Here is a 25,511-nt window from a genome sequence, read left to right on the forward strand (position 1 = left end):
TTCAAACTTTACGACCAATGCGCGACCGGAAGATATCAACCAATTTGAAAAATTCTTTTGTAATTTCAAACTCTATCCTAGTAGCAACTTTTCCGCGGTATAGCAACACGAAATAAAAAAAGTTTTTTTCGGCCCACCCTAACGCACACTTTAAATCCTTCACGCACTGCTATCTATAATGACAGTTTTCACAAACTAAAAACTTATACATAATATGACATAGAGTAGATAAAATCATTTAATAGCAATATATTATTTATCTCGTGTGTATTATAGGGTTCGAAATCTACATCCCGAATAAATTGATCCATGTTATAGGGGAAGTGCGGGAACAGTGTTACAAAGGGAACAGTGTTACATTTGCTCTGTTCCATCTCTGGGTAGATAGGCGGACTACATGTATCGTAATCTCATTAAAGGTAGGATGCCTTTCATAAATCAGTAGTTATCGTAGCTGAATACAAGTGTTTTGTAGTCACGTATTTTCATAACAGTTTTTATACCTGTGAAAAGTAAAATTTCAAGTGAATTAGCGTATGGGTGAGTACGTGGGTAATTCATTAATTTTATAATTATGGATTGAAAGTAAATATATTTCTACTGGATTTACGCTTAAAACCGTAATTTACAATTACTTATCGCGCTAAAAATTTGGTTCTATGTGCATTGGCGTTCAAAAGCGAACAGTGTTACAGGGTACAGTGTTACAAAAATTCTTGTAACACTGTACCCCCAGTAAAACGAGTAATTATAAATTTATTGATTAAAAATTTATTTTAGTGAGAAAATGTCACGTAAAAACAAAGGTGTAAGAACCCTTTTAAAAACCGATGATAAGATTTTCAAAAAAGCGGTTCTTGAGATGCTTGAAAACTAAATGAGCAGCGAAAAACTACAAATTATGCAGCCTTCAAACTCGGCGCAAGTTCCTTGTGAGATATCATATGTTCATTCATTACATGTGACAGATTCGAATCATGAGACTAAAGTTGCAAAGTCTCTAACTAGTCCTACCACTTCAACTCTTTCGCCTTCACCTCGCATTGTAATGCCTCCATCTACCCCTCCTAGGAATATACAGCACCAAACAAGAAGAGAGACCCTCTATGTCAAGTGTATTGGTCAAACAAACATCTTTAATTTCACCTGAACTCATTAGACATTAGACCTTTTCCAAAAGCCCCACCAAGGAAAACAAACATCACAGGAAGGAAAAAACCATGGTGCTAACAGGCACTCCTCTTAAGGACGAATTGGTAAAAGAATTTCAACGAAGTAGAAAGAAAGCGAAGGCTGTAAAGAAAAAAATCATTAAGGAGAAAAAAGACGCTGAGAGTTCTGAGTAATCAGAAAGCGAAGTTCCCTATTCTAAAACTGATGCTAATAACAATTTGGAAGACGAAGAAATGGAAATGCAAATTTAAAAACTCACTCGAATAGGTTTTGTCAAAACGGTTTCTCTATGTTGAATATCTTGATCATTTTAACGTTTAGGTCTTATATTTATAGTTTTAATTAACAATACGTCTTTGCCTAATCATTTGGGTATTTAATTTCTCCTTTCTCATGTTTTAATGCCTTGTAACACTGTTTCATGCACAATGTTACATTGTACACTACCGCAGGGTACAGTGTTACAAATGACAAATTTTCAAAAGCATGCTCTACTTAATTTCGTACCTTATTCTTGTATTGTTATAATACTTTATCAAAAAAGAAAGTAAACTATATGCTATCATATAATGAAAAAAATAAACTTAAAATATTCATGTCAGTCAACTTTGTGACGAATTGAAAAAAGTTGTAACACTGTTCCAGCACTTCCCCTACGTTCTACAAACGTATATGTATGTGACAATAATTATTATCGAATTACACTTAGGTACTTATAGTATGGTATAACTAGACCCAAACCCAGACATCCAATGAAATCGGTAAATTCGTAGTTTTTTACGTTTTTCGTCAATATTTCTAAAACTATACGATTTAGCATAAACAACCTTCTATACAAAAATGTTCTACATTACATTTTAAATAAAAAAAGGCCCGATGCATAATACTTTTAAAATGAACGGTTTCAAAGTTACGGAGGTAGTATAGTATAATTGTCCAAAAAAAGGCCTAACTTAAATATCCAAAGTTAAAGTTATCCTCCAACACCAAATTGTTCTATATGGTCCACATAATGTTCAGAAAAAAGTTACACCATTTTGATCGTCCGGTTTGGGGGGAGATGGGGGAGAAGTCGGCAAATTAGTAGTTTTTTAGGTTTTTCGCCAATATTTCTAAAACTATGCTTTAGCGTAAATAATTTTCTATACAAAAATATTCTACATAAAATTTAAAACAAAAAAGATTCTATACATAATTGTTATAAAATCAACGGTTCCAGAGTTACGGAGGGTGAAAAGTGGAGGTTTTCGATACTTTTTATATTGTTTGGGCAATTCCCTACTGATTTTCGTTAACATGATTGGGTTTTATAAATCAAATTTGCTATTTCAGTGGCCGATGGTATGTTAGTGATAAGCCCTTGAAGAAACGTCAACCTCACCACCCAAAATCATCATCAATTGCCCAACAAATATAAAAAGTATCGAAAACCTCCACTTTTCACCCTCCGTAACCCTGGAACCGTTGATTTTATAACAATTATGTATAGGACCTTTTTTGTTTTAAATTTTATGTAGAACATTTTGTATATTCTTGTTCTCATGATCATTTTTCAGTGCGTCGTTAATTATGACGTCATATACTGTATTGCGAGCCACGTTTCACGCAACCGTGTTTGCGTACTTGTGTTTCGAGTTGCGTGGTCGTGCGGAGTTATATTTACCAATTCGCGCAATCGTACTTGAGACGCTGTGTCAGGTGAGGTGTTTGAAAATTTGTGTAACTTGATTGCTTGATTCTGTGGTGTGAAGGTGGTTAAACTTTTGTTTTATTTTTTTTGTTTTGTTTGTTTTTGTTGTTGCGAATATATCGCAGAAAGTTTTTAGATGAAGTAATTGTATGATGAAGATAACACAGAAAATACAAGAGGGCAGCATACTTTGCAAAACAATTGTTACAATTTGAAATCAACAATTTGTTAAGTTGTTGTCTTGCAGGTAAAAAAGTGACTTTTTAAAAAAATTATATCTTGGAAACTAAAAATTATTTTTATTTATAATTGAAACATGTAAAAGTATAGTACTCTCAAAAAAATTTCAGCCAAAAATATTCATTTTTGTAGAGTTGACTGCAATTTTTCGACAACAGCCCTTTTTTGCAGTGAGCAGCATAACAAGTCCAGTCTCATCTGAAATCAAAGTTTCTTGTAGTTTATACCTCTGGCTAGTGAATGAACAAAGGATTTTTTATTAGATGAGGTCATTTTTGTTTTATAAAAAAAAACTACTTTAAAAATGAGAAAAATTGGGGTCAAAAATGTGTTTAAACTTATGTAAAATCTTCAAATCTCATTTTTTTTTAATTCCTTCGTTCATATTCTAGCCAGAGGTATAAACTACAAGAAACTTTTTGATTTCAGATGAGACTAGTTATGCTGCCAACGCAAAAAAACTTAAACTCTACAAAAATGAATATTTTTGGCTGAAACTTTTTTTGAGACTACCTTAAGTACTATACTTTTACATGTTCCAATTATAAATAAAAATAAATTTTAGTTTTCGAGATATAATTTTTTTAAAAAGTCACTTTTTTTACCCACAAGACCTATGTAACCCCTTAAAAAAATGTTTGGAAGAATATGTTTGATGACCAAGATGCATACATATATTTAGAAGGAAAGTTCCTGATTTCTGTAGTATAATACATAATACCGAAGAGGAAGTAGCCCTAAGCTCCGGACTCCACTTGCGATTTGTAGTTGTGAAGATTGAACACATTCTTTCAAATAGAAGTCAATCCATGATTATTTAGTCACAAATGGATTGACTTGTATTTGAAACAATGTGTTCAATCTTCCTGATTACAAATCGCAAGTGGAGTGCGGCGGTAATAACACCAAAATATTCCATATAGGTCCATAGAAGGTACAGACATTGAAAAATTCCTGGAATATCCCCGAAAACATGTTCCCTGAACATCCCAGGAAAATCCTGTGTCAGCATTTTAAACATTACCTGAATGTCTTATTGGAACATTCCATGAATGTCCACGAATGTTCTCTGGACATTCAAAATATATTTTGTAGACATTCCCTGGATATACCAGAAATACAGTGATGAGCGCTCTAATAACCGGAAAAATAGCACAAAAGATGTATTAAGTAGTGAGATAAAAAGACATGAAACTAGTTGAGCTGGGAAATTTAGCGATATTAACTTATACATTTAGATTGTATTGATTGTGTACCACCTTCAGACGTATCAGACGAGTTTGGAAACTACCACTGTCACAGTGACAGTTTTAGTTGACATACTCCTCCGATATGTGTAAAGGTGGGATCAATATAACGTAAATTTAAAGGTTAATTTCGCTAAATTTCCCAGCTCAACTAGTTTCATTTCTTTTTATCTCACAACTAAATATGTTGCCATATTTTGCCGGTTATTAGGGCACTTATCACTGTACATCCTTGCTGATGTGACAATACCTCCTATCTGTTTTTTCATGAGTTTTGTATGAGAGATGGAAAAACATGTTTTAAGGTCACCTCCTGTGTTCATATGTAAGTTTTGACTTGTTTTGTAGTTCATAGATAGTTTAATTTACTACAAAACAAGTCAAAAATATCATATGAAAACAGGAGGTGACCCTAAGACAAGTTTTTAGTCTCTCTTACAAAACTCATGAAAAAACAGATAGGATGTATTATTACATCACTGACGATATGTGGCCATACCAAATAATACATCCTTGATAAATATAAACATTTTTATTGAACAAAATCTTTTCATACATTCTTTTAATGCAATTTACTGATATTCCTAAATATTTCAAAAAAATGTGTCACATTTGCTTTGTAAACCTTTCTTTTGCCTTTCGTAGCCACATATTCCGTTTCCTTCCTGGTTTTTTGTAGACCACTTCTCTCAGCTGATTCTAAAAAAAATGAAATAAATGGTAATTTTTCTATCCTTTACAATTAACAATCAGAAGAAATATTATTTACAGATAATGATATGCATAATAATAATAGGTTTGTTCTAGCATCAGTTTGAAACCATCAGCGAATAGTGGACCAGCGCGAGTAGAGGGGATCGCATTGGTGACTGTATTATGTTCTTTTACTGACCAACTGTTTGCTGATGGTTTTTGACTAGTTTGACTGTTTGCTAGAACAAACCTAATAATAATAAATATTTGGAAGTCAAAACATTAATAAAATTATTTTTTCAAGTTAACTTTCACATGCGCGTCTTAAAATTGTACTTTTAATACTTATATCATAAATAACTATTAAAACTGTCTTAAGAGGAAACAGTATCGATCAACAGGTAGCGAAAATGTGTTCCAAGATTGCGGCTGTAATTTTGAATATTTTTCAAGATATTTGGCACACATATTCGTAATATAATAAAGAATGGCGGTACAGAGCCCAATTTGAAAAATATATTATTATGTGGAAATTACTCTGTAATTAAATACAATATAAAAAAACGAGCTTGTACCGCCATTAAGAAGAACAAAAAAATACACTTTCTTCAAATACAACTTTTTTATCAGATTTTGTGTTATTTTGGAACTACTAAAATTTTTTATTTCATTAGTAGTTCCAAAATTACACAAAATCTAGGCATCGGATAAAAAAGTTTATTTGAAGAAAGTGTATTTTTTTGTTCTTCTTAATGGCGGTAAAGGCTCGTTTTTTAAATATTGTATAATTACAGAGTAATTTCCACATATTAATATATTTTTCAAATTGGGCTCTGTACCGCCATTCTTTATTATTTTACGAATACGTGTGCCAAATGCCTCGAAAAAATATTCAAAATTACAGTGACAATCTTGGAACACGTTTTGGCTACCTGTTTATCGCTACTGTATTACCTTAAAACATTGTAATTTGCTAAACCAGTATATTTTACTCTACTACTACTCTACTAGCTACCTCATTTTCCACTGTTTCTAAAGACTTGTTTACATGGGTAGAGTTTTGAGGAGAGTAGAGTAGCGGTAGTATTCTACCAAAAATGGCTTGATACCATTCACATGAGGAGAGTACAAGTATAGTACTGATGCTAGTATAGTGAAACCGATTTTTGTATTTTTAATAACTCTTGATTATAAGTGCACCTTAAATTCTTAATTTTTTGCTTAAGCTCGTTTACTCCAAAGCCCCCTTTGCCATTCTTTCGAAGATTTCATCCTCCGCAGCATTCTGCAAACTTTTATTTCTGTAGTATACACTACCTAAATTCCATAAACACTGGTATTCGCCGTATTACAGCTCTACAAGTTTTAAAGTTTCATCTTCGGTGAACTTCATTTTCACTATTTACACAAAACACAATTCCAGCCAGAATGACAGCGCCCCCATGTACTCTCCTACCTACTCTATTCTGCCATAATTGAGCGTGTTCCATGGGTAGAGTGTGCAGCCGAGTAGACATTTTGGCAGTAGTGGTGGTCATAGAGTAGTTACTTTGCCATAGGTTGCTAGTCGCTCTACTTTAACTCCAACTATACACTCTACCAGCTATTCTACTGTGCTGAGCATTTTTACAGGTAGAGTTACTCTACTCTATCAAGTACTTGCATCATTACTCTACCTGTGTAAACAAGTCTTAAATCTACTGAATGAAAATCTACTTAATCTTAATCTACTCTTAATGAAAAATGTCTAAAATCATTTACCCACCTAGTATTATTGTAGAATTTAAGACAGTCCAGTGCCTTATAAATAATTTCAATATGAATATTTTTTCCTTTAATTCTCCTTTGATACCACTCCATTTTAGATTTTGGGGAACTTATTTCATTGTGTTTATAGCCCATATTTATTGAAGGAACCCAATCTGGAGATTGTTATTATCGATTAAGTCGGCTGGTTTTCCTATAAGATTAAAATGTTAACATCTTCAAAAATCGTTACTGTTGTAATTGTAACTTACCAGATATAAAATGATTACAGCAGACAGGACAGGAAAATTTTCGTTTCGCTAGTAAAACCTGTACATTGTATTGCATTTAACCATTGTTGTCTCTCAGATACCTTATTTAGTTCAGTTTAAAAGTGAATTTTATCTTGACTTTATCACAATTACTTTGCATTTCACACTTCAAAACACAACACCAATGAAGCATATTATCTTCCTAAATTAACACTTCCAGAGAAAATGTTAAATTAATCTTTGTACAACACAAAATTACAAAGAAATACAACTAAAATTATCTAAAACTCATTAAGAACAGATAGAATAAGATTTATCTTTTACACCCAGTAGCCATATTGACATATTGATTTAATTTTGACAGCATGTTGGAAGGGATTTAAATTTGGTAAATATAACTCCGCACGACCACGCAACTCGAAACACAAGTACGCAAACACGGTTGCGTGAAGCGTGGCTCGCACAATCGTGAAATTTACGAGACTTGCTCGACCTGTAGATTCTTGTTACTGTATTGGGTGTGTCGAGACTTATTTCATGTAATTATTGACGATTCTGACAGATGCTAGAATCGTACTTAGTCATAGGTGAAAAGCTGGTGGAATTAAACTAATTAGTAATTTAGTATATTTGATTTTTACACAATATATGTAGGTATATATGTAGGTATTTTTTATAAAGGGGAATAAAATTAAAAAGTAAACAATATTGTTAATTAAATTTATAAATATGGAAACATTAAAAAATGACACAAAACTATCCATTAATTGTGTTTTTATCTCCTTCTCTAGGTGCTGTCTCCGCTTCAAAAGTTGGCAGTCATCAGAGCGATCTTTATTTCTGAAACCGCGGCTCTAAATAATTCATTGTTATTACATCCAAACCAGTTCCTAAGGTTCTTCAGCCATGAGTTACGTCTCCTTACTATAGATCTTTTTCTTGCATAATGACCTGGAGTATTAGATATACATCTCTCATCACATGTCCCATATATCTCAGTTTTCTTCTTATTTATTAGTTCTTCTCGTTCCTTATGCGTAAGTCTCATTACCTCCACGTTGGCTATTCTATCTACTCATGAGATATTTAGCACTCTTCGGTACATCTCAAATGTCTCTAGTCTCCTCACCCAATGACTAACTTTTAACGAACTAAATTCTAAACCAAAACACAAAAAAATGCACAAAGACGTTGTGAAACACAAGGGAAGTCGAATTCGAAATTTCAAAATGACAGGTACACAAAATACTGACCTGAATAATAACCGTCACTTGACTCTTTGACACTTCTAAAAAATGGCCAAAATGAACGAAGTTTTCGTCAAATGTTCGTAATACGTGTATTTGATTGACTAGAAAAAACGCGCATTCTAAATATCAACGAATCAAACGTAGGTTAGGAATAGACATCTTATGTATATAACCATTGTAATGCTGCATTATTTTTGTGTTTAATCACGGAGCTACCGCTTTTTCCGTCTCATCTAACTTAATGCATTAGAGAGAAATCGAAAAACTGTGACGCACTGAAAAATGATCATGAGAACAAGAATAGAATATTGTTTACGCTAAAGCATAGTTTTAGAAATATTGACGAAAAACGTAAAAAAACTACTAATTTACCGACTTCTCCCCCATCTCCCCCCAAAACCGGAACCCCAAAATGGTGTAACCTTTTACTGAACCATATGTGGACCATATAGAACAATTTGGTGTTGGAGGAAAACTTTTATTTTTGATGTCTGGGTTAGGCCTTTTTTTGGACCAATTATACTATACTACCTCTGTAACTTTGGAACCGTTCATTTTAGAAGGATTGTGCATTAGACATTTTTTATTTCAAATTTAATGTAGAACATTTTTGTATAGAAGGTTGTTCATGCTAAACCGCATAGTTTTAGAAATATTGACGAAAAACGCAAAAAACTACGAATTTACCGATTTCTTCCCCCTCTCCCCCCCAAACCCGACGCTCAAAATGGTGTGACTTTTTTCTGAACATTATGTGGACCATATAGAACAATTTGGTGTTGGAGGAGAACTTTCACTTTGGATGTCTGGGTTATGCCATCTTTTGGATCAATCTTATCATACTATTATATAAATTTACAAAAAAAGGACACACAAAGATAATGAATCAAAGGACAAAATTATACGAACAATCGGATTAATATTAATAGCTATGACAGTAATAATTTACTTATGTGATGTACACTGAGCGGCACAAAAAATGGCCACCCCAAAAAATGGGTAATTTTTGATGTCGTGAATTTTCTAAATCTGTTGTCCGATTTAAGTGATTTTTTTTAACACTTTATAGCCTTATTCTTTAACAATGTCGCTGTAATAAAATTATTGCTAGACAGGTAAATGATCATTGTATACCGGGTGTACCAATCAAACTGTGTTTTATTCTCAAAGTTCACCACACCCTGTGTAATATTCTGGTATTTATAAAATATTGAAATTAAAACCCAACTATAGCCTAAGGTTTTCTTAACATTCTGTTTTTTGATTAATTCGCTTATGTTGGATAATAAAAAAGTTAGGTACTTTAACAACTAGCCATGTTCTTCATTAATACAGGGTGTTTATAAATAAGTACGACAAACTTTAAGGGGTAATTCTGCATGAAAAATTAATGACAGTTTGCTTTAAAAACATATGTCGGCAAATGCTTCGTTTTCGAGATACTGGATGTTGAATTATTTTCTTAGAAACTGACGATCTATTTATTGCTCTAAAACCGGTTAAGATATGAAAATGAAATTTGGTAGGTTTTAAGATACAGTTATTGCACATTGTTTGACATGCAATTAAGGATTTTATATTCTCCATTGGCGCGCATACGGGTAATATAACGGGTAATATTACTGTAATTTATTGACTCGAACCCACTGAAACTTAAATTGTTTTATATATATTTATATATATATAGGGTGTCCCAAAAGTAGTGGAACGGTCGAATATTTCGCGAACTAAACATCGGATCGAAAAACTGAAAAATACGTGTTCAATCATTTTCAAAAATATATCCAATGACACCAAACACCAACCCCCACTACATCCCCTGGAGGTGGGGTGGGGGGTAACTTTAAAATCTCAAATTGAAACCCCTAGTTTTTCTTGCAGATTTGGATTCGTTACGTAAAAGTAAGCAACTTTTATTCAAGACATTTTTTCGAACTGTGGATAGATGGCGCTATAATTGGGAAAAACGATTTATCCTGATACCATAGGTAAATTATAGAAACGGTCTAATATCTCGAGAAATACGCTTCCAAATAAGAAAACAAAAAGCAGGTTTTTAATATTTTTCGAAAACCTATCGATAAACACCAAAAATGACCCTCCGACCCACCCCCTGGAGACGGGGTGGGGGGTTAATTTAAAATCTTAAATAGCAACCCCCCTTTTTATTGCAGATTCGAATTCGTCATGAAAAATTAAGCAACATTTATTCGAAACATTTTTTAAAATTGCTGATAGATGGCGCTAATAAATCGTATTTTTCCAATTAAAGCGCCATCTATCAACAATTCTAAAAAATGTTTCGAATAAATGTTGCTTAATTTTTCATGACGAATCTTAGTCTGTAATAAAAAGTGGGGGTAGCTATTTAAGATTTTAAAGTTACCCCTCACCCCACCTCCAGGGGGTGGGTTGGAGGGTCATGTTTAGTGTTATTCGATAGGTTTTCGAAAAGTATTAAAAACCTTTTTTTTGGTTTCTCATTTGGAAGTGTATTTCTTGAGATATTAGACCGTTTCTATAATTTACCTATGGTATCAGGATAAATCGTTTTTCTCAATTATAGCGCCATCTATCCACAGTTCGAAAAAACGTCTTGAATAAAAGTTGCTTACTTGTACGTAACGAATCCAAATCTGCAAGAAAAACTAGGGGTTTCCATTTGAGATTTTAAAGTTACCCTCCACCCCACCTCCAGGGGGTGTAGTGGGGGTTGGTGTTTGGTGTCATTGGATAGATTTTTGAAAATTATTGAACACGTATTTTTCAGTTTTTCAATCCGATGTTTAGTTCGCGAAATATTCGACCGTTCCACTACTTTTGGGACACCCTGTATATACAGGGACTTTCATTAATAATTGTCCATATAGTAACTGGAGAAACCTTAGCATAAAATACGAAGATTTAACCTAAAACACTTAAATAAAATGTGGTTCCTTACTGAGTTACAGGATGTTTTATCTAAAAATTTAAAAACTATTTTTGCTCAGCATTTTTAAACTATTTTACGTATTTTTTCATACTTGGCAGAAAGTATAGGTACTGTACAAACTACCAAATTACGTTCAACAAACGTTTCTGGCTATTACCAGAGGCGTACAACGGGGGAAAGTAAATGGTTGACCCTTTCCAAATTCTACACCACTGGAGAAATTGCTATTTTAGTTCAATTTTTCGATTCTCCAATACTTTCTATGAAAATAATATACTCTTCATTCGTAACGATAAAATCATTAGTTTTCGAGATTTTTGAAGTTAAAAATGAAACGACACGGTTATTTTGATTAATATATTGTGTCGCTTCATTTTTAATTTCAAATATCTCGAAAACTAATCATTTTATCGTTACGAATGAAGAGTATATTATTTACGTAAAAAGTATTGCAAAATCAAGAAATAACACTAAAATAGCAATTTCGTCAGTGGCGTAGAATGAGAAGGATCAACCAGCCACTATCCCCTGTCGTACGCCTCTGGTAGCAGCTAGAAACGTTTATTTATCTTAATTTAGTAGGGTGTACAGTACATACACTTTCTGCCAAGTATGATAAGGATACGCCAAATAGTTTTAAAGTACTGGGTAAAAATAATTTTTAAATTCTAATCATATGAATCATATTATAAATTAATCAAAATAATTGTGCCATTTCAAATTTAACTTCAAATATCTCGAAAACTAATGACTTTATCGTTACCAATGAAAAGTATATTATTTACGTAGAAAGTATTGGAGAATCTAAAAATGGCACTAAAATAGTAATTCCTCCAGTGGCGTAGATTTTGAGAAGGGTTAACCATTCACCATCCCCTGTCGTACGCCTCTGGTAGTAGCTAGAAACATTTGTTTATCATAATTTAGTAGGGTGTCTAGTATTCGCACTTTCTGTCAAGTATGAAAAGGATACGTCGAATAGTTTTAAAATGCTGAGCAAAAATAATTTTTAATATTTTAGATAAAACACCATGTAACTCAGTAAGGAACCACATTTTATTTAAGTGTTTTAGGTTAAATCTTCGAATTTTGTGCTATGGTTTCTCCAGTTACTATATGGACGATTAATAATGAAACACCATGTATATTAATATACAAAAAAACACAAAGGTTAACAAATCAAATAACAAAATTATACGAACAATTAGATTATAATATAATAGCTATGACAGTAATAATTTATTTTTTTGATATAGAGTTGTTCCGTGTCTTGTATGCTGGTTGTTATTTATCTGTATCAACTGATTTTGGGGTTGGGGTGGCCTTTCCACTCTTTGTTTTTAATAATGATGACGTATGGTGTGATTGAACGCTTGGATTGCTTCTAGTATAGTGTTTTGATTATTTGTTGTTTGGTCACTACGATTTTCCTGGTTAGTGTTTTCTGTTAGGTATATTGGTATCATCATCAAGGGAGATCTTTTCTTTTTCTACTTCAAGTGGATAGGTTTGTTTAATACAACGAGGGGTTCCGGGATCACTACTTGTAGGTTTTATATCTATTTCAGTAATTTCCTCTTGTTTTATTAGTTCAGCGGCTGTATATGATGTTATGTTTATAATCAGTTTATTGTTTTTTATATAACATACTAGCTGACCCGGCAGACTTCGTACAGCCTTAGTAGATAAAACAAGCTAAACTTTGGTATACAATAAATTTAAAATAAACAAAAAGAAATTCATAATTAATAAACAAAAAATGCTCGATATGAATGAGGTTTTATTATTATTATCAATTAATTTACACATGTTTGACGTAATATAGTTTAGTTAGAAGTAACACAATAAAGTTTGTAGTGTAAGAGTTACAATCTTAAATTTGTTTTTAATATATTTGAAATAAGTAAATAATTTTTTTGTTTATTTTAATTAAATAAAATTAATTGAAATTAATTAAAATTAAATAAAATTTAATAATTTGCTGCTTGTTTTTTTTTGTGTGCTTAGAAGTTTTCTCCTACTTGCGGTTCGCCAGAAAAGTTCCGTTTAATATTTTTTGCAAATTTCGAAAAATTAAAAAATTCGTATTTTTTCCCATTTGAGTATTAGTGCAGCCGATATGTGAAACAATTGTGCATTTAATGATAGAAATATATAATTTGGACCATCTATACTACACATATCTCTCTCTCGTTCCATCCCTCCTTGTGGAGTATTGGGCACTTATGCGTTTCTTGGCCAAAAGTGTAAGATTGCTGTCTGGCCGGGACAGCGCATCTTCTTTTGTTTTTATTCTCTGGATAAATTGTGAACTAATTCCCTCCACTCTCTTCTATCTTTTGCTCTCTTTTTGACTTCGCCCCATCTTAGTCCAATTTTTTCGTGTTCTCTCGTTGTTGTTCTTTTCCAGCTGTTGTCTGGTCTGCCCCTCTTTCTTTTCCCCTCTGGTTGGTATTCAAGTGCTTGTCTTGCTATGCTGCTTTGGTCTTTCCTTAAAGTGTGGCCGATCCATTTCCATTTTTTTTTTCCTTGACTGTAGTAGATACGTTAGTTTGCTTTGTCCTTTCCCATAGTTCTGTATTAGTTATTTTGTTTGGCCAGTATATTTTCAGGATTTTTCTTAGAGATTTGTTTACAAATGTTTGTAGTTTTTTAGTTGTATTTTCGTCCTGTTTCCATGTTTCTGCTCCATAGAGCAGTATACTTTTAATGCAACTGTTACAGATTTTAATTTTTGTCGTTTCCGATATTTCGTTTGTTTGCCAAATTTTATTTAAAGCGTTGAATGCGTCTTGCGCCTTTGTTATTCTCATCTGTATATCCTTTTTACACCCCCCGCCCCTTTCCATGACAGATCCCAGATATGTGAACTTGTCTACCTCTTCTACTTCTTTACCGTTTATCATTATTTTATTATTTGGATGGTTATTATTTTTTAGAAGTTTAGTTTTTTCTGTGTTTATTCGAAGTCCGATCGTGTCGGAGTACTGTGCCAATTTGTCAATTTTTGCTTGCATATGATTTCGGTGTTCAGTTATCAGGCAGATGTCATCTGCAAATTCGAGATCTTCTAGCTGTTTGAAAAGGTTCCACCTGATGCCTGTTCGATCGTCGATTACTTTCCTCATTACCCAATCTATCATAATAAGAAATAGGGTAGGGGATAGTACACAACCCTGTTTGACTCCACTTTCTATGGATATTTCTTCTGTTACTTCACCTGAATGTTCTAGTTTGGCTTTGTATCCTTCGTAGAAGAGTTTAATAAAGTTTATGATTTTTTGTGGTATCCCATATAATCTAAGGATTTTCCACATCTGTGCCCTATTTACACGGTCAAAGGCGTTTTCGAAGTCGATAAAACTCACATCTATATCTTTATTCCATTCATTTGTTTGTTCCAAGATAATTCTAAGGGTGCAAATGTGATCAATAGTGGAATGGTTGGAACGGAAGACTGCTTGGTTGTTTCTCAGTTTTTTATCTAGTTCCGGCTTCAATCTTTCCAAAATGATTTTGGTCAGCACTTTGGATGTGGCACTTAGTAGTGTTATTGCACGCCAATTGTTGCATTTGCTCAGGTCTCCTTTTTTGGGTATTTTTATAATCAATCCCTCTTTCCACTCCTTTGGCAATTCTTCGTCCCTCCATATTTTATTCAAAAGTGTATGTAGCATCTCTACTGACTGCTCGGTGTCTGCTTTTATTATGTCAATGGGTATATTGTCGATTCCTGCGGCTTTGCCATTTTTTAGTAGTTTTAGGGTGTTTCCAATTTCTTCCATTGTAATTTCTCCAATATTCACTTCTAGCTCTGGTGATTCTACTTCATCTTCTATGATTTGAGTTATTTCATGCTTAGCATATATCTCTTCGAAGTATTCCTTCCATCTTTGTATTATTTCTTTCTCATTTTTTATTCTATTTCCTTGTTTATCCTTTACTTCTCATATATTTCGTTGTGCTTTCCTGTTAAGTTTCGTATGATTGTATATTGTGTTCGTAAGTCGTTTTCTTTCGCTGCTTCTTCTGATATATTTAGCATTTCATTTATATAGTTTCTTTTATCTTTTCTGGCTTGTTTTTTTACTTCTGCGTTTTTTGCCTTGTATTTCCTTTCAAGTGCCCTCTCTTCTTCCGATCCTTCCTTTTGTAGAATTTCTTCTTTGATTTTTTTCTTTCTTCTATCAGTAGTAGAGTGTCTTTGGTAATCCATTTTTTATTTTGTCTTCTTTTTAATCCGATTGTTTCTTTTGCTGTATTCATCATCACTTCTTTAAAATATTTCCATGTTTCTTCGACTGACTCTCCAGTTTGTTGTGATACTGTTCGGTTAATTGCCAGTTTCTCACTGAATTTATTTCTTATACATTCTTGTTTTAGGGCATCAACGTTGTACTTGTTCCTTCTGCTGATTTTTTGGTTTTTATCTCTGGCTAATTTCATTTTTAGTCTCGCTTTGATTAGCATGTGGTCTGATCCCACATCAGCACCTCTTAAGCTCCTGACATCTTGCAACTAGCTTCTCCATTTATATTCAATTATTATGTGGTCTATTTGATTCTTGTATCTCCCTCTCGGTGATTTCCATGTTTCCTTATGTATCCGCTTATGTTTAAAGATGCTTCCGCCTATTAAAAGTTCATTTTGCTCACAAAATTCGATTAATCGATTTCCATTGTCGTATCGATTTCCATTGTCGTTTCTCTCTCCGATTCCCTTCTTTCCCATCACATGTTCATGTCCTTTATTATCATTTCCTATTTTTGCATTAAAGTCTCCGATTACTATTTTTATATCTCTTCTATATTTATTATTAATCTTATTAAACGTTGTTTGTAGTTGCTCGTAAAGTTCTTCCTTCTCATTTTCGTCGTTTTTATTTGTGGGAGCATATACATTTATTACTATTATGTTATAATATCTTGCCTTCAGTCTCGCCCAAATAATCCTTTCTGACACTGGTTCCCACTCTACTAGAGCCTTTCTCCCCTTTTGGGCTAGCAGTATTGCCACTCCCTTTTCGTGTTTGAATATATCATGTTCCCAGAATATATCATTAGCTGTTGGTCACCTACTCGGGTTGATCCACTACCATTCCATCTTGTTTCGCTTAGTCCGACAATGTCTAATTTGTACTTATCAATCTCTTGGCTTACCTGCTCCAATTTGGCGGTTTCGTGTAGGGTTCTTACATTCCATGCACCTATAAATATGTCCTCTCTTATGTCTATTTCATGTTTATCTTTCGTTGTTGCTCTATTTCTATTTTCGTCCTTGCTCAATTCCTTTTTCTGTGCCTTGTCTGTCGTGATTTGTGCTTTTGTTTATGTATTTTCATCTTCTGTTAGTTTTTTGGATTTCCCTGGTCTTCTTCTAGCTGGTTGCTGTATTGATTCCATTTGTGTGTTTTTCCATCTATTATTCATTTATTATATTTTATTGTAACACTTTTACCCTTATTAATTTCTTCATTTGCGACTTGTCTTATTTTTTTCTGTGTTTGTAGTTCTTCTTTTGTTATGTCATTATTTATATATACTTTATTGCCTTTTATGTGCTTTAGTTTAGCTTTATTTTGCATGATCTTTTCTTTTTCAAACTTGTTCTGTAGTTGGACCAAACATGTTTTTTCTCCCAGTTTGATAACTTCTTCGATTTGAACATTGATATTCATAATGTTGTTCTGAAGCTATTTCCTTGTGGCATTTTTATAATTACGTATTTTTTATGGGAAATAAGCCACAATTTTACTAAAAAATGAATTTATTAACGTTTCGAAGCCCAAATCGGGTTTCGTTGTCAAAATACAAAATACTATTAAAATAAAACAAACATGTTGTTGCTAAGTAAAAAAATTCTTCTAATAATTTATTTAATCTGACTCATTTCAAAAAAATCATAGCATGTGATCTGTCTTTAAAAAGACAACCAAATGCAACGATGACAGTAAAATTCTCGCGTTAGAGATTCCATAGTAAATCACGAGGGAAAACCAGGAAAAAACCTCGTGATACTATCCCGACATCGTAAGTATTTGGTCTTACATTTAATCTACCTTCAAAAAACTAATACCAAATTTTGACTTTAATATGTTTAAATTATAAATAATATTAATATTACATAGATATACAATAAGTAATACTAAAATATAAAATTTGTACTAACTCGATATGTTATTGACTTACTAATCGTGGTATTTTCTTTCTATTGACTTCCTCTTTCAGTATGGGTAACCACATCCTACTGCATTCTACCGAGGAATTTGCGACACAATTGGTTTCATTTAGCATAATTAGAGCCGCTTCTTTGATTTTTCTCTTTTTACTATCTGATTCTTTCAGGACTATACTTGAATCTCTCCACTGAACTCTATGTTCGTTATCCCATGCGTGTTGACATATCTGAGATCTATCAAATTCTCTGTTTTTAATATAAGACTGATGTTCACTTATTCTAACGTTTAATGGTCTTGATGTTTCACCTAAATAAAATTGTTCGCATTCACAAGGTATTCTATAAATGCAATTCTTTGTTCTTTCTTGTTCATTGTTAGGTTTAGTTTTAGATAGAATAGATCTCAATGTGTTTGTTGTTTTGAATGTTGTTGAAATGTTGAATTTATTTCCTATCGTTTTAAGTTTCTCGGATAGTCCTTTTATATATGGTATTGTTATTTTCCTCGTATTATTTCTTGTGAATATTGTAGGATCCCGTTCTAAGTTGTTCTGTTCCATTCGATCTAATCTTGTCAATTCCTTATTTATAAACGATAAAGGATAATCATTTTTTAATAAAACAGATGTTAACAATTGTTTTTCTTCTAAAAATGAATTTTCGTTAGAACAAGTAATTTTGGCTCTATCATATAAGGATTTAATGATTCCCTTTTTAACGTTGATGTTGTGATTTGATTTGTAATTGAGATATCTGTTGGTGTGTGTTGGTTTTCTATACACTTGAGTCTCATATCCAGTATCCTTCTTTGAGACTAAAACATCGAGGAAAGGCAAAGTTTTATTGTATTCCTTTTCCATTGTAAATTTTATTGTCTCTTCTTGATCGTTTATAATATTCAGGAATGTATCCAACAATTCTGATCTATGAGGCCATATTGAAAACACATCATCTACATATCTCCACCATACTGTGGGTTTTAAATTTTGTTTAGAAATGATATTAGTTTCGAAATCCTCCATAAATATATTAGCCAATAATGGAGATAAAGGAAAACCCATTGCTAGACCAAAATTTTGTTTATAGAATTCATTATTTAGTTGAAAATAGGTATTATTAGTACATAATGTCAATAACTCCATTATAGCTGATACATTTAGTTTTGTCCTAGTTGTCAATGTATTATCATTTTCTAACTTCGTTTTAATTATGTTTAAAGTTTTATCTAATGGCACATTTGTAAATAAACTGTTTATGTCAAAACTTACTAAAATATTATTTGGATTAAATTCAATATTTGTTAATTTGTTTAAAAAATGTTGTGTATTTTTTATAAATGTGTCATTATTATTTGCAAATGGTTTTATAATATTTAATAAAAATTTTGAGAGCTCACTACAAGGAGAATTGATGGTACTACAAATGGGTCTAAGTGGAATATTCGCTTTATGAATTTTCGGTACTCCATAAAAATGTGGTGTCTTACTGTAATGAGGTGTCATTAATTTTCTTTGATAGTACGTTAGATCATTTTTAAATTTGAATAAAGTTTTATAAATTTTGTTTTCCAGTGTCTTCGTTGGATCCTTCGTTAATTTGGTATAAGGTCCATTTGTAATTAGATCTGTAATTTTGTCCTCATATTGTATTTTATCCATTATTACAGTTGCATTTCCTTTATCTGCTGGTAGGATTGTTATGGAGTCATCATTTTTTAAAGTTTTTAAAGCTTTCATTTCCTCTTTGCTGATGTTCTGTTCAATTTTATTAGATTTTTCCAATTCAAGTTTACATAGTACCCTATATTGTTCTTTTTCATGATTTGGTAAACACTGGGATATTTTTTCCACTGAGCTAATTATGTCTAATTTTGAAATAGATGGATGAATAACAGCATAGTTTAAACCTTTTGACAATACTAAATTTTCAGTTGCATTTAAATTTCTATTTGATAGATTGACAACTGTCGCTAATATGTCATTATTTCTATTTAGGTTATCAAAAGCATGTAAACTATTTTGTTCTAAAAGAATATTAAATTTATTTAAATGTATATTTCTTTGTTTTTGGTATGAATTTTGATAAATTATTTGTAAACTAAAAGTAATTCGATCAAAATCAGAATTTGATATCATTCCAAAAAGCAAATCTTCAATACAGTAGACTCCCGTAAGTTCGGTCACCTCGGGACCGGACCCTGGGCCGAACTTAAAAGTGGCCGAACTAACCGATGCTTATCTAAAAAATGCCCATTTATTGTTTGTATGGATCTAGCAAAAACAAAACACGTGTACATTAAGTAGAAGACAACATAGAGGAATACTCTGACATACATTTAACATAATATATGAAAAGATAGATTGTTACAAAAATACTAGAAAACAATACTTACAGAAATCTAGGCCTAATAAAATTTAAAAATATTATTGCACATTGGTGGTTTGGCTTCTTAAACACTTAAAAAAGTCAGTAATTTTTTACTGAATTTTCTTTTCTAATGATTTTTTATGTGCAAAGTGTTTGACTAATGCTCAGAGAGCCGGCCGGACTAAGCGGAGACCGAACTAACCGAGGCCGAACTTACGGGAGTCTACTGTACTTACGATGTCTTGTTCGATAAAAAATAAATTTGACCTATGAAATTGTAACCTTTCCCGAATCATCGATAAACTGGCTCTATGTAGAATATTTTGAAGTCTTCTGCTTGAATATGCTGGCCGTAACCTCAAGCCCTTTGGTATTAAATTGTTGTTTCTACATCTTCTTAAAAATTTAATTGAATTCTGACAGTGTGCCAGTTTCTCGTATAAGGTTTCCAATCTCCTAAAATTTTGACAAACGCTAGGCCCATACCGGTTTCTTAATGTTGTTCTGAAGCTATTTCCTTGTGGCATTTTTATAATTACGTATTTTTTATGGGAAATAAGCCACAATTTTACTAAAAAATGAATTTATTAACGTTTCGAAGCCCAAATCGGGTTTCGTTGTCAAAATACAAAATACTATTAAAATAAAACAAACATGTTGTTGCTAAGTAAAAAAATTCTTCTAATAATTTATTTAATCTGACTCATTTATATTGATATTCTTGAGTTGGGATTGATTTCATGTAATCGAATGAACTATCTTTTAGTAAAGTCGTCCCAGGAACGCAACTCATAAATATTGGTGATATCATTTTAAATTCTTCTACTTTAAAATGTATAATATACATCTGAATTGCCAATATAAATGAGTCAGATTAAATAAATTATTAGAAGAATTTTTTTACTTAGCAACAACATGTTTGTTTTATTTTAATAGTATTTTGTATTTTGACAACGAAACCTGATTTGGGCTTCGAAACGTTAATAAATTCATTTTTTAGTAAAATTGTGGCTTATTTCCCATAAAAAATACGTAACTGATATTCATTTCTTTTTCCATGAAGTTTCCTACAGTTTGTTTCAGTGCATTTCTATCGATTGTATCTATTGGCAAGCCTTGTATTACAACATTATTTACTTTCCTTTCCTTTTCTAGTCTTTGTACACGTATTTTCATATCGTTTAGTTCTTTTTTCATTTCTTCCTTCTCCTTGTGTTTAGTTTGGTTTTCTTGTTTAACTTTCTCCAATTCTGTTTTCAGGTCGTTTAATTCCTCCCAGTACTTTCTATGTTCATTCTTTATCTCTTTTACTTCCGTTGTTAAATTTTTTGTTTCTGTGGTTAAGTCATGCATCATTTTAATAATTTGATCGAGCTTATTATCTTCGTTACGGGTTTTGTTAGGCGATCTAGACACTTTTTTACTTTTTCGGAACAATTCTTCCTCTTCTTCTCTGTTCCTCTTTCTATGGTCTTCTGATGTGTCGTCGTCCGAATCCACTTTGTATCTATCCATTATTTTTACCGGTGTTAACAAATTCGAAGCCATTTTTTGTGGCGCAGCGTGCATGTATTATTCACTCCCGTTACTTAATAGTCCAATCGTTATTTTGTCACTGTTCGGTTTGCGAAAAAGTGCCGAGCCCGCCTCAAAAGCGCGGAGGCTCTTCACCTTATCAAACCTAAATAGTTACTGTTATTTATAGTTCGTTAATTTGCATACGATATTTTTGTTCTTTCCCAATAAATATAAGAAATTGTACACATACAGATTATTTTCACTTACTTATATTCACTCCCGTTACTTAATAGTCCAATCGTTATTTTGTAACAGTTCGGTTTGCGAAAAAGTGGCGAGCCCGCCTCGATGGCTCAAAATCAAGTCACCTTATCAGAACTAATTAGTTTCTGGTTTTTACAGTTCCTTAATTTGCAAGCGATATTTTTGTTCTGTTCAATAAATGTAAATATAAGAAATTGTACTTACAAATTATTCTGCTTGTTTTCTTGGCTCACTTTCTGCACAATTTCACTTTGTCACTTTATGGTTTCTTTGGCGCTTTAAAAGCTTTTTAATTATAGCCGTAATAATCACAAAACTTGATAAAAGTTACGAGCACTCATAAACACGTCTTACCAATTCAATTAGAAAAACTACACATATAAAGGTTCAAATTTAGATGGAAGGCCATCTCAGATTTTTCCTTTTACAAAAATGGCGGGCATTCAAAATTACGACTATGCATATGTGACTAATAGCACGATAACTTTTGAACGAGACGTCAGATTTCAGCCAAATTTGGTATATAGGTTCATTTTTTGATGTATAAGATCGAGGTCTTGAACCGGAAGAATCGGTTTACCAGAAGGTGTGTTTTTCCTGGTTTTTATGTAAAAATATGTTGTTGTTTTTTCAATTCTTTCACCCTATATGTATTAATTTTTCAAAAAGTTAATACAGCCATTGAAAAGAGCGCCAAAATATTTTTTAGGAAATGTTTTGAACTTTTTATTTATGTTAATTACCATTTAATAAATGCATAACGTATCTTCACATGTACCTATGTGCGACAGATTCGTGCAAATATATAAGAATTATTGTGCGTTTAATGGTAGAAGCATATAATTTGAACCACATATAATACACATATAAAGGTTCAAATTTAGATATGGGGCCATCTCAGTTTTTGTTCCTTTTACAAAAATTGCGGGCATTCAAAATGGCGACTATACATAATATGTGACTAATAGAGCGGTAACTTTTGAACGAGACGTCAGATTTCAACCAAATTTGGTATATAGTTTCTTTCTTTGATGAATAAGATCGAGGTGTTGAACCGGAAGAATCGGTGTACCAGAAGTTGTGTTTTTACTGTTTATTTTTATGTAAAAATATGTTGTTCCTTTTTCAATTCTTTCACCCTGTATATATAAATTTTTCAAAAAGGTAATACCGCCATTGAAAATAGTGTAAAAATATTTTTTAGGAAATATTTTGAAATTTTTGTTATTTTAATTACCATTTAATAAATGCATAACTTATTTTCACATGTACCTATGGGCGGCAGATTCATTTTGCATGCCCGCGATTTTTGTAAAAGACAAAATCTGAGATGGCCTCATATCTAAATTTGAATCTTTGTATCTGTAGCATGTGTGGTCCAAATTATATGCTTCTACCATTAAATGCACAATAATTCTTATATTATTATTTGCACCAATCTGCCGCACATAGTTACCTACATGTGAAGATACGTTATAAATTTATTAAATGGTAATTAATATAACTAAAGAGTTCAATATATTTCCTAAAAAATATTTTTACGCTCTTTGCCGGTATTACCTTTTTAAAAAATTAGTATATACAGGGTGAAAAAATGGAACAAATAAACAACATACTTTTACAAAAAAATCAGGAAAAACACAACTTCTGGTAAACCGATTCTTCCGGCTGAAGGACTCGATCTTATACATAAAAAAAAAGAAGTTACATATATACCAAATTTGGTTAAAATCGGACTTTTCGTTCAAAAGTTATCGTGGTATTAGTCACATATGTATAGGCACCATTTTGGAAGCCCATCTTTTTTGTAAAATGCAAAATCTGAGATGGTCTCATATCTAAATTTGAATCTTTGTATGTGTAGTATATGAGGTCCAAATTATATGCTTCTACCATTAAATGCACAATAATTTTTATATTTGCACGAATCTGCCGCACATAGGTACATGTAAAAATACGTTATGCATTATTTATTAAATGGTAATTAACCTAATAAAAAGTTCAAAACATTTCCTAAAAAATATTTTTACGCTCTTTTCAATGGCGGTATTAACTTTTTGAAAAATTAATAGATACAGGGTGAAAGAATTAAAAAAACAACAACATATTTTTACATAAAAACCAGGAAAACACAACTTCTGGTAAACCGATTCTTCCGGTTCAAGACCTCGATCTTATACATCAAAAAATGAACATATAGACCAAATTTGGTTGAAATCTGACGTCTCGTTCAAAAGTTATCGTGCTATTAGTCACATATGTATAGTTCCATTTTGAATGCCCGCCATTTTTGTAAAAGTCAAAATCTGAGATGGCCTCGTATCTAATTTTGAACCTTTATATGTGTAGTATATGCGGTCCAAATTATATGGTTCTATCATTAAATGCACACTTCTTATAATATTTGCACGAATCTGCCGCACTATATATAAAAGTGAAAATCAAAAATGAATAACCATTTTCAATTTCGTTGCAAAACGAAAATACAGCCGAACCATATTCTAGTCCAATCAGAGAGTGCATCAAGCACCTCTACCGGTTTCGAAACTTATTAGTCTCTCATCAGGAGGCACATATGCTGCTCTTCCTGATCCAACCAAAACAAACCCCAGCGTGCAGTCCCGGATTGCAACGAACGAAATGGCATATATGCCCTAGCGGCAACTGCTAACAAAAAGAAGACTAAGTTTTCACTCTAATGGCATATAAAACAACATAATGCTATTCTACATCCCACCAGAATGAAAACAATGGGAACCTTCTCTGGTTACACCTCCGAGGCTTCTACAATTTGCAAGCCATACGGATGCTGAGACCAAGGAAGATGAGGTAATTCTACAAATTACAATTCACGTCCCATCTGCTCAGCGCGGTAAAGTTCCAACGAGAATGGTTCCCTTTGTACTCTAATCAGAGTAAATGTAAATAAAAAATGAATAACCATTTTCAATTTCGTTGCAAAATTAAAATACAGCCGAACCATATTCTAGTCCAATCAGAGAGTGCATCAAGCACCTCTACCGGTTTCGAAACTTATTAGTCTCTCATCAGGAGGCACATATGCTGCTCTCCCTGATCCAACCTTAGTCTTTTTTTTTTAAAGTGAAAATGTTGCATTTTTCTTTCATGAAATTTACCGCTAGTCCTACAGGTGTGCTCATAATTTTTATAAGGCTTATGTTTCGTGAGAAAAAATTCTGTTTGTAGATACCAATTTTTTGGAAAGGATCCCGCAGAAACCTTATGGGAAAGGGCTCTCTGTCAAATGAAACTTTGGGTTCTGGTAGTCCTTGATGTGTAGAACAAAAGACTCACTGGGCGCGTAGCTCCAAAAAATCATGGTTTTAAGATATAAGCCTCTGAAGTTATAGGTACAGTGAGGACGTTTGAGTTCGAATAAATTCATTTTCTCCAGAATGGGCGACTGTGGAGATAAATTACGAATCAAGTCGATTTTTATTTTTAAATTATAACTTTTGGCATATATATCATACTAGTGACGTCATCCAGCTGGGCGTGATGACGCAATCGATGATTTTTTTAAATAAGAACAGGGGTCGTGTGATAGATCATTTGAAAGGTTATTCAATTCTCTATTCAATAATATTAACATTAACATAATTATTTATACAGGGTGTCCAAAAATTTTTTTGAATTAAATTAATTGAGAGAAAAAGAAGAATGTACCTATATAATTTATTTAATTCTAAATACATTTTACTGGTGTCCGAAAACAGCAAAAAATATTTATTGTTTTTCGCCTAAATTCAATATTAAAGCTGCCACCCACCTGCCTCTTAACAGTTTGACCATTTAATTTAAGCGAAAAGCAATGTTTATTTTTCAAATTAACATTTTATTCTGACAGCAGTAAAATATATTTCGAATTAAATAAATTATATACATTTTTCTGTTTGTCTCAATTAATTTAATTCAAAAATT

The 25,511-nt window shown here is 32.3% G+C and overlaps 1 protein-coding gene and 1 long non-coding RNA gene across 2 annotated transcripts in view; one reads left to right on the forward strand and one right to left on the reverse strand.

Moving 5' to 3' along the window:
- The first annotated feature begins 464 nt into the window (after nucleotides 1–464).
- The window catches only part of LOC114335267 (transmembrane protein 26), a 261,871-nt gene continuing 236,824 nt past the window's right edge, over nucleotides 465–25,511 (forward strand). Inside the window, exon 1 of the mRNA XM_050648406.1 lies at nucleotides 465–540. The gene's annotated coding sequence lies outside the window, so the exon portion shown is untranslated. The remainder of the gene's footprint in view (nucleotides 541–25,511) is intronic.
- Nucleotides 4,868–8,065, reverse strand: LOC126883159 (uncharacterized). Its single transcript, XR_007697533.1, has 3 exons — nucleotides 7,062–8,065; nucleotides 6,809–7,003; nucleotides 4,868–5,049 (listed from the first exon to the last, which is right to left on the reverse strand). It is a non-coding gene; the product is annotated as an uncharacterized LOC126883159 (long non-coding RNA).

The sequence above is a fragment of the Diabrotica virgifera genome, chromosome 4 (assembly GCF_917563875.1).
Source record: "Diabrotica virgifera virgifera chromosome 4, PGI_DIABVI_V3a".
Taxonomy (NCBI): domain Eukaryota; kingdom Metazoa; phylum Arthropoda; class Insecta; order Coleoptera; family Chrysomelidae; genus Diabrotica; species Diabrotica virgifera.